Genomic DNA, 12,876 nt, shown 5'->3' with positions numbered 1-12,876 from the left:
CAGCAGTGTACCAGGTATTAATCGGGGATTGTGTCCTGTCTCCTGGGATCTGTTCCCTTCTCCTATAATTCCTTCCCCTTCTGTCTCTCTCCGGCATATGACCACAGATGTTGCGCCGACTAGACCAAACTTTCCAACTTTTTCTGACCTTCTCCGTTATATCCAAAATCCATTATAAGTGGGTCCATTATATCCAGGGTTTACTGCATATGTATATAGTTAAGCTGTTGTAGTTACCAGAAGCGGGTGGTTCAAAACTATTCTTGGTCGGTCCCGGTGGATTTCTGACCCTCTGACCTTGTCTGTTATATCCGAAATCCATTATAAGCGGGTCCGTTAGATCCAGGGTTTACTGTATAGTTGAGGTGGTCAGTTCGCCTACAGTTGAGATACAGTTAGTTTTATACAGTTTAGAGCTAGCTTTCTTTCTCTCCGTTAAGATAATATTGCCTGTGTTATAGAGTTCAGCTTCCTCTCACTAGATAGGCATATACATAGGCCTATACAGTTTGCCACATACTGATTAGAGATAGCTTTCTCTCTCTCTCTCTGTTAAGATAATATTGCCTGTGTTATAGAGTTCAGCTTCCTCTCACTGGGTAGGCATATACATAGGCCTATACAGTTTGCTACATAGTGATTAGATCTCTCTCTCTCTCTCTGTTAAGATAATATTGCCTTTGTTATAGAGTATATATAACATACAGTCTCATACGGTTAGCTAGGTACATACAGTTAACAGTTTATTTTGTTTGTATCTTCTTATCTTACCTTACCTTGCCTTACCTCTCTCTCTCTCTCTCTTGCTTCTCATTTCGTTCTCTCTCCCTCTTTACCTTTTCCTCTCTCTCTCTCTCTCTCTCTCTCTCTCCCTTCTGATACCTTTCTCTCTCTCTCTCCCTTCTGATACCTCTCTCTCTCTCTCTCTCCCTTCTGATACCTTTCTCTCTCTCTCTCCCTTCTGATACCTCTCTCTCTCTCTCTCTCTTTTATCGGTAAATTTCTTCTGTTCTTTCATTCTTTATTTTCCTTCTCTCTCCTTCCCTTACCTCCTCTCTCTCTCTCTTTTGCTTCTCATTTCGTTCTCTCTCTCTCTCCCTTCTGATACCTTTCTCTCTCTCTCTCTCTCTCCCTTCTGATACCTTTCTCTCTCTCTCTCTCCCTTCTGATACCTTTCTCTCTCTCTCTCTCTCTTTTATCGGTAAATTTCTTCTGTTCTTTCATTCTTTATTTTCCTTCTCTCTCCTTCCCTTACCTCCTCTCTCTCTCTCTCTTTTGCTTCTCATTTCGTTCTCTCTCTCTCCTTCTTTACCTTTTCCTCTCTCTCTCTCTCTCCCTTCTGATACCTTTCTCTCTCTCTCTCTCTCCCTTCTGATACCTTTCTCTCTCTCTCTCTCTCCCTTCTGATACCTTTCTCTCTCTCTCTCTCTCTTTTATCGGTAAATTTCTTCTGTTCTTTCATTCTTTATTTTCCTTCTCTCTCCTTCCCTTACCTCCTCTCTCTCTCTTTTGCTTCTCATTTCGTTCTCTCTCTCTCCCTCTTTACCTTTTCCTCTCTCATAGGAATAGAACACATAAACATTACAAATTAACTTTTTATTAATAGAAAAACACACATACATACATACACTTAGTAACATTGATAAGGCTATGTTGGCTAGGGGGGGAGGGAGGGAGGAGGGGGTCCTTCATGAGGCTGGGGGGGTATGTGTCTGTGGGGGGTTATCAACATACTGTAGGGGTACATCTGTGGGGTCCTGTGAGCTGTGGTGAGGTGAGAGAGAGAGAGAGAGAGAGAGAGAGAGAGAGAGAGAGGGGGGGCGCCTCTCTATCTCACCTCTCGAGTCTCTCACTCACTCACTCTACGGTCTAATGTATATAGTTATGCATATGTTGTATTATATGTATATAGCTAATGTATGTTTTATGGACTAATAAAAATGAAAAATATAGAAAAAGGTGTTTGTCATATATATGTGTGTGTGTGTGTGTGTGTGTTCTCTTTTCTTCTTCCATTCTTCCTCCTCCTCTTCTTCTTCTTCTTCCTCCTCCTCTTCTGATCTTCCTGTTGCGATTATCATCTTCCTTCTCCTCCTCCTCTTCCTCTTCTTCTTCTTCTTGGTCCCAGCATCAACACACACCTGAGGAGAATAACTATATTAATGGATTGGAGAGAGAGAGAGAGAGAGAACATATAATATTACATAGAAAAACCACACACACACACACAGGGGACTTAAATTTGCCTGCCTACCTAGATATTGACAATGTAATATATTTGTACTGAGCGAGTCCACAACACCATGGTCTGCCAGGCCTGCTGAGACCCACCGCTGTTATGCACTACACTACCAAGGTACAGTAGACCCTGGATATAATGGGCTAATTTTTTTTGGAGGGGGGAACTCAGTCCGCCACAAGCGGCAGAAATTTAAAGATACAGTCAGTTTATGAGTTTAACCCCTTCACTACGGCCAGGCCAAAACAGCGCCCCGCGCCGTATCCAAGATCGCCACGCGAGGCAAACTTCAGATGTCGCTATTGAATATAACAAGTTTTCAGCCATAAACTCAACATAATCATCATGTATTATAATCATGTGAAAACATGCAGAATTAAATGGTGCACATAAAGAAACAAATTAATTGATAATTTTGAGCTGTAAGCATAAATATAGAGATAAAATGACACGTATATTGGCTAAAGTGAGCCAGGACGCAGTATGCGCGTCCTCGGATATGGTACGGGGCACACAAGGACGCAGTATACGCGTCCTTGGGTATGGTACGGGGCACAAAAGGACGCAGTATACGCGTCCTTGGGTATGGTACGGGGCACAAAAGGACGCAGTATACGCGTCCTTGGGTATGGTACGGGGCACAAAAGGACGCAGTATACGCGTCCTTGGGTATGGTACGGGGCACACAAGGACGCAGTATACGCGTCCTTGGGTATGGTACGGGGCACACAAGGACGCAGTATACGCGTCCTCGTGTTGAAGGGGTTAATTTGTTGGGGAATTTTTGCCGGCATGACAAAACACTCGTAAACCAAAACAAACTTCCCCTCCATTGAAATTAATATGAATACCATTAATGCGTCCCATATCCCACCAAAATATTACCAGAAAACATTATAGCTGTTATTTTATACAAAATAAAAGTAATTTTACTAACAAATATCAATGATAAATGACACAAAACACGAATCACTGTGTTACGGTTGTTAGGGAGACTCCCTCAAGCAGTTATTATGCTGGAGGTGCAGGCTTGGCACCAGGGTTTAGCAGCCACAGTTTCCCTATTCTTGAGGCACCGAAGGGAAGCTAACCCGATGTATCGTCCAAGATGGAGGGTGAACGTGAGTCAGTCACGTCCAGGAGAGCATACAAGCTGCCGAGGCTCGCACCCCGTTCCTGTTGACGGCATAGTATCCACTGTTCCTGTTTTCAGCACCATCCCTTTTAACCCTTTCCTTGCTGAGTGCTCACAACGAGACTGTCCCCCAAGGTGCGCTCGGGCAGCCCAGCAGGGGAGAGGGATCTCTCTTAACCGCTCTATCTCAAAAACTATTCATCACAGCTACAAAACAAAGGCACCATTGGAAAGAGGAGGCCAAGATCTATAAGATTCAGTTATGTAAGCCTCTCCTGCAAATGTACAGGCACGTTCAGGAAGATAATCGTTGGACACTGAATTGTGATAACAAAGAAAATATCAGATTAATGGAAAATGAAACAAAGGATACTTGTGATACTATTAAAAAGGAAAGATACTGTGATTAGCACGAACCCAAACATGGCCAGGTGACTATAATGATGCCATGTTTATTAAAAGGACATCAGTAGGCTATCCTTGGAAGCAATTAAGACTCATTCACTCACTACGACGTTGTGAATAAGTGCATATCAAGGATTATTATTACACGAAAAGCAAGGCGAGGCGAGGGTTGTCAAGGCAACGAGGCCCACAAACCAGTTTACCCTCGCACCACCCCCGAGGGGATGATGTGAAATGTTTTTATAAATAGTTCCGTGCTTCACTTATTTGGCGTTTTATGAAAAATCTGTATACACCATCGTGTTCAGGAGGCTTTTTTCTATGAGATGGAATTGTTGATTTTAGTACTCATTTCATAGCCACTGCAAATGGTAGCTATATGTAAAATGTGTCATAAACATTACGGAGTGACTATTGAACTTCAACTCATCACTATTTATTTACTAAGGACAGCATTATTGGGTCTCCACCTGGCACCCAAACATGCCTACACCTAATCTAATACATAACTTGACCTAGCCTATCATTACACAAGGGAAGATTTATTGGTAGATATGGAGAATCACTCCGTTGGGATCCGTGGGGGGTCCAGGTGGGCTTGTGCCCCCTGGTGGGGCAGCGAAGACGATCTCTCTGCTTGTTTTGATGAACATGAGCCACTGCTTTTTACTGTGGTTACAGAAGTTTAATTTAAGAATACGGCCCAAGACCTACCTAGTCACTAACCCTAAGCTGAACCTTGACCTTGCAAGATGCAGGATGATTTTTAGGGACAGTTTGTGGGACAAAAAATGTGTCTGTTGAGCCGACAAAAACACTCTGTGTTTATATATATATATATATATATATATATATATATATATATATATATATATATATATATATATATATATATATATATATATATATATATATATATATATATATATATATATATATATATATATATATATATATATATATATATATATATATATATATATATATATATATATATATATATATATATATATATATATATATATATATATATATATATATATATATATATATATATATATATATATATATATATATATATATATATATATATATATATATATATATATATATATATTCACATGAGTCTGAGTATTTTTGGGGCAGGTGTGTGACTTATTCTCATTGTTGTTCCATAATTATCTTGATGTCATTACTTTGTGTCTAGACCAAGTAAACAGACCAAGACAAGACTAATTTTAAGTAGACAGACTAACAAAAAGTGTCTCATCTTTTAATTAACAGTTTCCTGTACGAGTTGAGGGTTGTTGAGGCAGACAGACAGACAGGCTAACATAAGTGTCTCAGGGTGTGGACTCACCCTCGGGTTTGGCCGGCAAGTCTGGCTACATCTTCTGTGCCTCTGAGCCGTCCAAGAAGAGACTCGCTGTGCTGCAGGGAGCTCTCAGGGGCACACTGGAGGAAGGAAAGGAAAACATCACAAGGGAGAATGACAATGAAAAGGAAGGAAGGAAGGAAGGAAGGTATGAGGCTGGATGAAGGAACACTGGAAAGGAAGGAAGGAAGGTATGAGGCTGGACGAAGGAACACTGGGAAGGAAGGAAGGAAGGTATGAGGCTGGATGAAGGAACACTGGAAAGGAAGGAAGGAAGGTATGAGGCTGGACGAAGGAACACTGGGAAGGAAGGAAGGAAGGTATGAGGCTGGACGAAGGAACACTGAGAAGGAAGGAAGGAAGGAAGGTCTGAGGGTGGACGAAGGAACACTGGGAAGGAAGGAAGGAAGGAAGGAAGGAGGAAGAGAAGGGAGAGAAATGATGAAGGAGAGAGAGAGAGAGAGAGAGAGAGAGAGAGAGAGAGAGAGAGAGAGAGAGAGAGAGAGACTAGATAGCTATACATTAAGGTCTAACACTTGGTACATCCACAATTAAATGACTGTCCAGGGAGGGGGATCCCAACCCTGGCTGGCAGATTCATAGGTAGGCATGCTAACCACTACACCACGGAGCCAGAAGAATTAGCCACACTATACCAGGACAAATAATTCTTAGTGTGTGCCATGGTAAGATTCATATGTGCAGCCCTGGTAGTGGTTCTTATTATGTAACATAGTGAGTCAGTATAAGGGTATTGCTAAGTTCATTATGGCCCCAAGTGACTCAGTGTCGATTTAACCCTTCCGCTGTGATTGGCATGGATTTGGCCTTCCCTGGTAGCCTGGTAAGATATAGTCCCAGGTCTTTCTCTGCCTCTGTGGTGGAAAGTGGAGTGTTTCCCATGTGGTATTGGTGTGCTGGATATCCCTTCACTGGTAGCCTGGTAACATACACTCCCAGGTCTTTCTCTGCCTCTGTGGTGGAAAGTGGAGTGTTTCCCATGTGGTATTGGTGTGCTGGATATCCCTTCACTGGTAGCCTGGTAACATATAGTCCCATGTCTTTCTCTGTCTCTGTGGTGGATAGTGGAGTGTTTCCCATGTGGTATTGGTGTGCTGGATATCCCTTCACTGGTAGCCTGGTAACATATAGTCCCATGTCTTTCTCTGTTTCTGTGGTGGATAGTGGAGTGTTTCCCATGTGGTATTGGTGTGCTGGATATCCCTTCACTGGTAGCCTGGTAACATATAGTCCCAGGTCTTTCTCTGTCTCTGTGGTGGATAGTGGAGTGTTTCCCATGTGGTATTGGTGTGCTGGATATCCCTTCACTGGTAGCCTGGTAACATATAGTCCCAGGTCTTTCTCTGCCTCTGTGGTGGATAGTGGAGTGTTTCCCATGTGGTATTGGTGTGCTGGATATCACTTCACTGGTAGCCTGGTAACATACACTCCCAGGTCTTTCTCTGCCTCTGTGGTGGATAGTGGAGCGTTTCCCATGTGGTATTGGTGTGCTGGATATCCCCTCCCATGGTGCAGGACTTTACATTTTTCTTCATTGAATTGTAGCAGCCACTTTTTGCTCCATTTCAGTAGCTTGGTGATGTCTAACTGTAGGAAATCCACATTCAAGGGGTTAACCTAGTAGCACATTTAGCACGTGCTACAGGCCCCGTGGGAATGTAAAAAATTAGTAACTAAATTTTTTGTCCTTAGGCACAGAAGGCCGAGACAAAATAATTACTCATTTTCTGGATTTTTTGTTATATTATATATGATATTACTATATATAACCCGGTAGCTGCGGGGATCATGTTTCTTAATGGTCCCTCTAAGCGAGAAAAATGAAAAAAAATCACCCCTCACACAAACCATTCCATAATATAATATATCAAAGCATTTGTGATCAGATTATGTATCATCTATTTTTGGGGGTTTATATCACGGCACAAATCTGGCCCGTCACTGCTTCCGGGATAAGAAACTATAGAAAACTTCACTAGGGCATAGTATAATAAGCCTGGCATTGTAGTACACCATATACGGCATATAGTCCAGGGCTTCCCAACTCAACTGGCGGCCCGCGGTCCAGATCCGGACTTGTGGGTGTTGCAGCTGGACCCAAGGCTCCAGCAGACATAAACATGTGTAAATTGAATAGCATGAAGGTCCTGGCGATGGATTCTCTTAACCCCTTGACTACGGATTTCCTACAAGAAGACCTCACCAAGCTACAGGAGTGGAGCAAAAAGTGGCTGCTACAATTCAATGAAGAAAAATGTAGTCCTGCACCTTGGGAGGGGATATCCAGCACACCAATACCATATAGGAAACACTCCACTATCCACCACAGAGACAGAGAAAGACCTGGGAGTATAAGTTCACCAGGCTACCAGTGAAAGCCAAATCCATGCCAATTGCAGCGGACGGGTTAAAATGTGTATTTCCTTGACTGTCTGTAGGGTAAGTTAGGGGTGTGTTATACATAATATACTTAACCTATTAATGCAGATAAAAGTTTAGTAGTATAGATTATATTAAATATCAATAACAGAAAAAAGGTTTAATGGCGGTCGAGGCACAAGTACACAGCTGAATCTAAGTGTGAGTTTTGGCCTCTCATCAATAGTATCTGTACTCATGAGTAAGCCAGTAGTACGTTGGCAGGGTGTTGAGTACAATAATATATCGTGATGACAAAGGGGTATGAAATAGTTTTTTTTATTTTCAGAAGCGACCGCTCTGCTGGTGTGTATTCAATAGGTGTACGTTAAGTTGTCGGCACATTCACAGACCAACATTCGAGGGGTTATCATAACATTGAGTAAAGATAAATCTGCAGCGAATGTTGGCCTGTCAATATACTGCAAACTTGACGTACCTTATATATTTTGGGAAATATTGGATCAATGCCGTTGCGGTCCGACCCGGCTGTACTGTTGCTGGATCTCAACAAGACCTTTACGAGATGACATTGTATCGTCTGAGAGTTGATCATTCTTTTGGGTCTTGTTCTCCTAATGTCGAGATCGCGTTGAAGATTTATTTAACTCTAATGGTTACCAACTGCAGTGGTGAACGCTCCTTTCCAAAATTACCTAGACTCAAGAAGTAAGAGTCGGTATGGTTCAAACAAGATTGAACCACCTCTCTCTAATGAGTATTGAGCAGCACGAGTTACTGAGGGAAATTAGCACGTCAAGGATACAACTGAGGAGTTTTCTGTTGCCAAGTCTCGCAAGTGCTTCATGTGAGCCACGTTGGTCTGCACTCAGTTCAGCAAATGGTTCCAAGATTCTCCAAGGCAGCACAAATAGTCTACTGGCTAAGCTACTGCCTGCTATGTATGATAGGTCCAGGCACCCAACAGGAACAAAAAACACCATGACTCTTGCATTAATAAGTTGGACAGCACAAGACAGCTGATAGGTCCAGGCACCCAACAGGAACAAAAAACACCATGACTCCTGCATTAATAAGTTGGACAGCACAAGACAGCTGATAGGTCCAGGCACCCAACAGGAACAAAAAACACCATGACTCCTGCATTAATAAGTTGGACAGCACAAGACAGCTGATAGGTCCAGGCACTCAACAGGAACAAAAAACACCATGACTCTTGCATTAATAAGTTGGACAGCACAAGACAGCTGATAGGTCCAGGCACCCAACAGGAACAAAAAACACCATGACTCCTGCATTAGTTTTTTTAATCAGACACTCTAAAAAGATGATAGTGAAAACACCAGTTAACTCTCACATCATTAAGTTGGACAGCACAGGACATAGGGAAAGCATGAGAGAGTGAAGGTATACCGGATAACTTATGCAACATTAAGTGGGGCAGACTCACCGTGGAGGGTTGGGTCAGCTGGGCGTCCTTCACAGGGGTGGTGAGGGCGCAGGCATCAGGAGTAGCTCACAGTAGGAGTTTGAGTACACTCTCTGCCACGACCTTCACTGTAGCCAATCTGAGGGTGTTAGTACATCAGTCAAGAACTTGAAATGGCTGAGAGTAAGGCTACAGGTTGCCAAGTCAATCATCCACTCCATCAGGAAGTTATTTACTTAGGGTCGTATCATAAGACATTTCCCCGCCCAAGAACACCTATTTGACAAGGCTTTCGCAGGAGTTGTGGGCATTTCCAGGAGTAGTTTTATGACCCTGGTGGTAGTTTAACCCTTCTTCTGTACCATGAGCCTGAAAAACACTCATTAGAGCCTGACTGATATCCCCCTTTGACCTTTAGAAGTAGCTGATGTGAGCAGGGAAACTGTCTTGTAATACCAACCTTAATCTCACAGTCATTCATTCATCAGTCAGTCAATCTTCACACACACACACACACACACACACACACACACACACACACACACACACATGCAGAGGCAGTGTGGTCTCCCCATAAGAAGAAACACATCAAGAAACTAGAAAGAATACAAAAGATGGCAACAAAAATGGTTCCAGGGATTGACATACGAGGAGACACTAAAGGAAATGGACTTACCAACACTAGAACAAAGAAGAGAAACAGGAGACCTAATACAAATCTACAAATTAGAGCAAAATGGAAGAAGTAGACAACGAGGAGTTACCACTAAAAGAAGAAATTACCACCAGGAACACAAGAGGACACAGTAAAAAATTGAGGAAGATGCTTGAGAGACATAAAGAAATATAGCTTCCCGCAAAGAAGTACAGAGGTTTGGAACAGACTAAGTGAGGATGTAGTATCAGAAAGGAGTGTGCAAAGCTTCAAGGAAAAGTTGGATAAATGTAGATACAGAGACGGGACCACACGAACGTCAAGCCCAGGCCCTATAAAACTACAACTAGGTAAATACAACAACTAGCTAAACACACACACACACACACACACACACACACCTGATGTGATAATCTGTTGATGCAGTGGGTTAAAGGAGAAACAAGGCTAAGAGGAGATGACCAACCATCAAGACTTGACCTAATTTTCACAAAAAATGTTGAGTTAGATGAAGGAGTCAGTCACGAGTGCCCCTTAGGAAAGAATGGCATCAACTATGACAGATGAAAACTATGGAAGGATTTGAATACCAAGATGAGGCATATAAGGAAAAAAGGAAAAACTATGCAAAGGAAGATTATGATGTTGGACTCAAGACAGAGAATTGCAACAAAATGGTCCCAGAACTCTCGAATATGATGTATGAAGACATTGAGGGAGATGGACTTGACAACACTGGAACAAAGAAGGGAGAGAGGAGATCTGATTGCACTGTACAAGTTGGTAAATAAATTTGATGAGGAAAGAGTTGGAAAGTTTTGTTTAGTGGGCGCAACATCTGTGGTCACATGCCGGAGAGACACAGAAGGGGAAGGAATTCTAGGAGAAGGGAACAGTTGGAAAGTTTGGTTTAGTCGGCGCAACATCTGTGGTCATACGCCAGAGAGACAGAAGGGGAAGGAATTATAGAAGAAGGGAACAGTTGGAAAGTTTGGTTTAGTCAGAGCAACATCTGTGGTCATATGCCGGAGAGAGACAGAAGGGGAAGGAATTATAGGAGAAGGGAACAGTTGGAAAGTTTGGTTTAGTCAGTGCAACATCTGTGGTCATATGCCGGAGAGACAGAAGGGGAAGGAATTATAGGAGAAGGGAACAGTTGGAAAGTTTTGTTTAGTGGGCGCAACATCTGTGGTCATATGCCGGAGAGACAGAAGGGGAAGGAATTATAGGAGAAGGGAACAGTTGGAAAGTATGGTTTATTGGGCGCAACATCTGTGGTCATATGCCGGAGAGACAGAAGGGGAAGGAATTATAGGAGAAGGGAATAGTTGGAAAGTTTGGTTTAGTCAGAGCAATATCTGTGGTCATATGCCGGAGAGAGACAGAAGGGGAAGGAATTATAGGAGAAGGGAACAGTTGGAAAGTTTGGTTTAGTCAGAGCAACATCTGTGGTCATATGGCGGAGAGAGACAGAAGGGGAAGGAATTATAGGAGAAGGGAACAGTTGGAAAGTTTGGTTTAGTCAGAGCAACATCTGTGGTCATATGCCGGAGAGAGACAGAAGGGGAAGGAATTATAGGAGAAGGGAACAGTTGGAAAGTTTTGTTTGGTGGGCGCAACATCTGTGGTCACATGCCAGAGAGAGACAGAAGGGGAAGGAGTTATAGGAGAAGGGAACAGACCCCAGGAGACAGGACACAACCCCCTATTAATACCTGGTACCCATTCACTGCTGGGTGGACAGGGGCGTAGGGTGTCAGAAAAGCCGCCCAAATTTTTCCACTCCACCCGGGAATCAAACCCGGGCTCTCTCGGTTGTGAGCCGAGTGTGCTAACCACTGCACCACGAAGCCCCCTGTTTGATGAGGTAGATAGGGATGATCTCTTCTTATCAGCAGTAACGCAGGGGCTGAGAGGACACGGAAAGAAACTTAATAAAGGAACCTGTTTGAGTGACTGGAAAAAGTATAGTTTTTCACATAGAAGTGTTAACACATGGAACAGCTTGCGGGAAGAAGTGCTGGAGTTGGAAAGGATACAGAGAACTGCAACTAAAATGGTCCCAGAACAGATTGAGGGAGATGGACTTGACGACATGGACACTAAACCCTTCATAGAGCACCCTGGTGGTGGTGTTGGTGGTGTTGATGTCCTCGCTGGTGGTGGTGGTGGTGGTGGTGGTGGTGTTGAGCCTTGGGAATGGTGCGTGTGGTCAACTCCACCACCTGGTTGGCGTTCTGGAAGGTGCGCCGATGGACCAACGCATCATGACCTGACATCTTCACGCTGAAATAATAATAATAATAATAATAATAATAATAATAATAATAATAATAACAAATATGATAAAGGTAATTTCCTATACCAGTGTAAGCTATGAAGAAATAAAAATTATAGTAGAAATAATAATAATAATAATAATAATAATAATAATAATAATAATAATAATAATAATAATAATAATAATAATAATGTGTATTGTTGAGTAAGGGGTAGCCTATTATTTTTGAGACCCTGACTATTTATTTCTGTGCAAGACATGATGATATTTACTATGGAGGCAATGTTACTTTCTATGTACCACTAAAGTTGGAAAGTTTGGTTTAGTTGGCGCAACATCTGTGGTCATGTGCCGGAGAGAGACAGAAGGGGAAGGAATTATAGGAGAAGGGAACAGACTCCAGGAGATGGGACACAACATCTGTGGTCATATGCCGGAGAGACAGAAGGGGAAGGAATTATAGGAGAAGGGAACAGACCCCAGGAGACGGGACACAACATCTGTGGTCATATGCCGGAGAGAGACAGAAGGGGAAGGAATTATAGGAGAAGGGAACAGACCCCAGGAGATGGGACACAACATCTGTGGTCATATGCAGGAAAGAGACAGAAGGGGAAGGAATTATAGGAGAAGGGAACAGTTGGAAAGTTTTGTTTAGTCAGCGCAACATCTGTGGTCATGTGCCACAGAGAGACAGAAGGGGAAAGAATTATAGGAGAAGGGATCAGTTGGAAAGTTTGGTTTAGTGGGCAGCATAACATCTGTGGTCATGTGCTGGAGAGAGACAGAAGGGGAAGGAATTATAGGAGAAGGGAACAGTTGGAAAGTTTTGTCTAGTTGGCGCAACATCTGTGGTCATATGCCAGAGAGAGACAGAAGGGGAAGGAGTTATAGGAGAAGGGAACAGACCCCAGGAGACGGGACACAACATCTGTGGTCATATGCCGGAGAGAGACA

The 12,876-nt window shown here is 42.8% G+C and overlaps 1 long non-coding RNA gene across 2 annotated transcripts; it reads right to left on the bottom strand.

Moving 5' to 3' along the window:
• Positions 1 to 1,450: 1,450 nt before the first annotated feature.
• Positions 1,451 to 11,935, bottom strand: LOC126995789 (uncharacterized). Of its 2 annotated transcripts, XR_007750693.1 has the most exons (4): positions 11,354 to 11,935; positions 9,005 to 9,122; positions 5,140 to 5,234; positions 1,457 to 2,141 (listed from the first exon to the last, which is right to left on the bottom strand). It is a non-coding gene; the product is annotated as an uncharacterized LOC126995789 (long non-coding RNA). The 2 variants fall into 2 exon arrangements; XR_007750692.1 differs by lacking the exon at positions 11,354 to 11,935 and having other exon boundaries at positions 1,451 to 2,141; positions 9,005 to 9,777.
• Between the last annotated feature and the right edge of the window lie 941 nt (positions 11,936 to 12,876).

Source organism: Eriocheir sinensis, chromosome 9 (genome assembly GCF_024679095.1).
Source record: "Eriocheir sinensis breed Jianghai 21 chromosome 9, ASM2467909v1, whole genome shotgun sequence".
Classification (NCBI taxonomy): domain Eukaryota; kingdom Metazoa; phylum Arthropoda; class Malacostraca; order Decapoda; family Varunidae; genus Eriocheir; species Eriocheir sinensis.
Note: the sequence above shows the minus strand (reverse complement) of the source record. Positions and strands in the feature narration are given on the sequence as shown.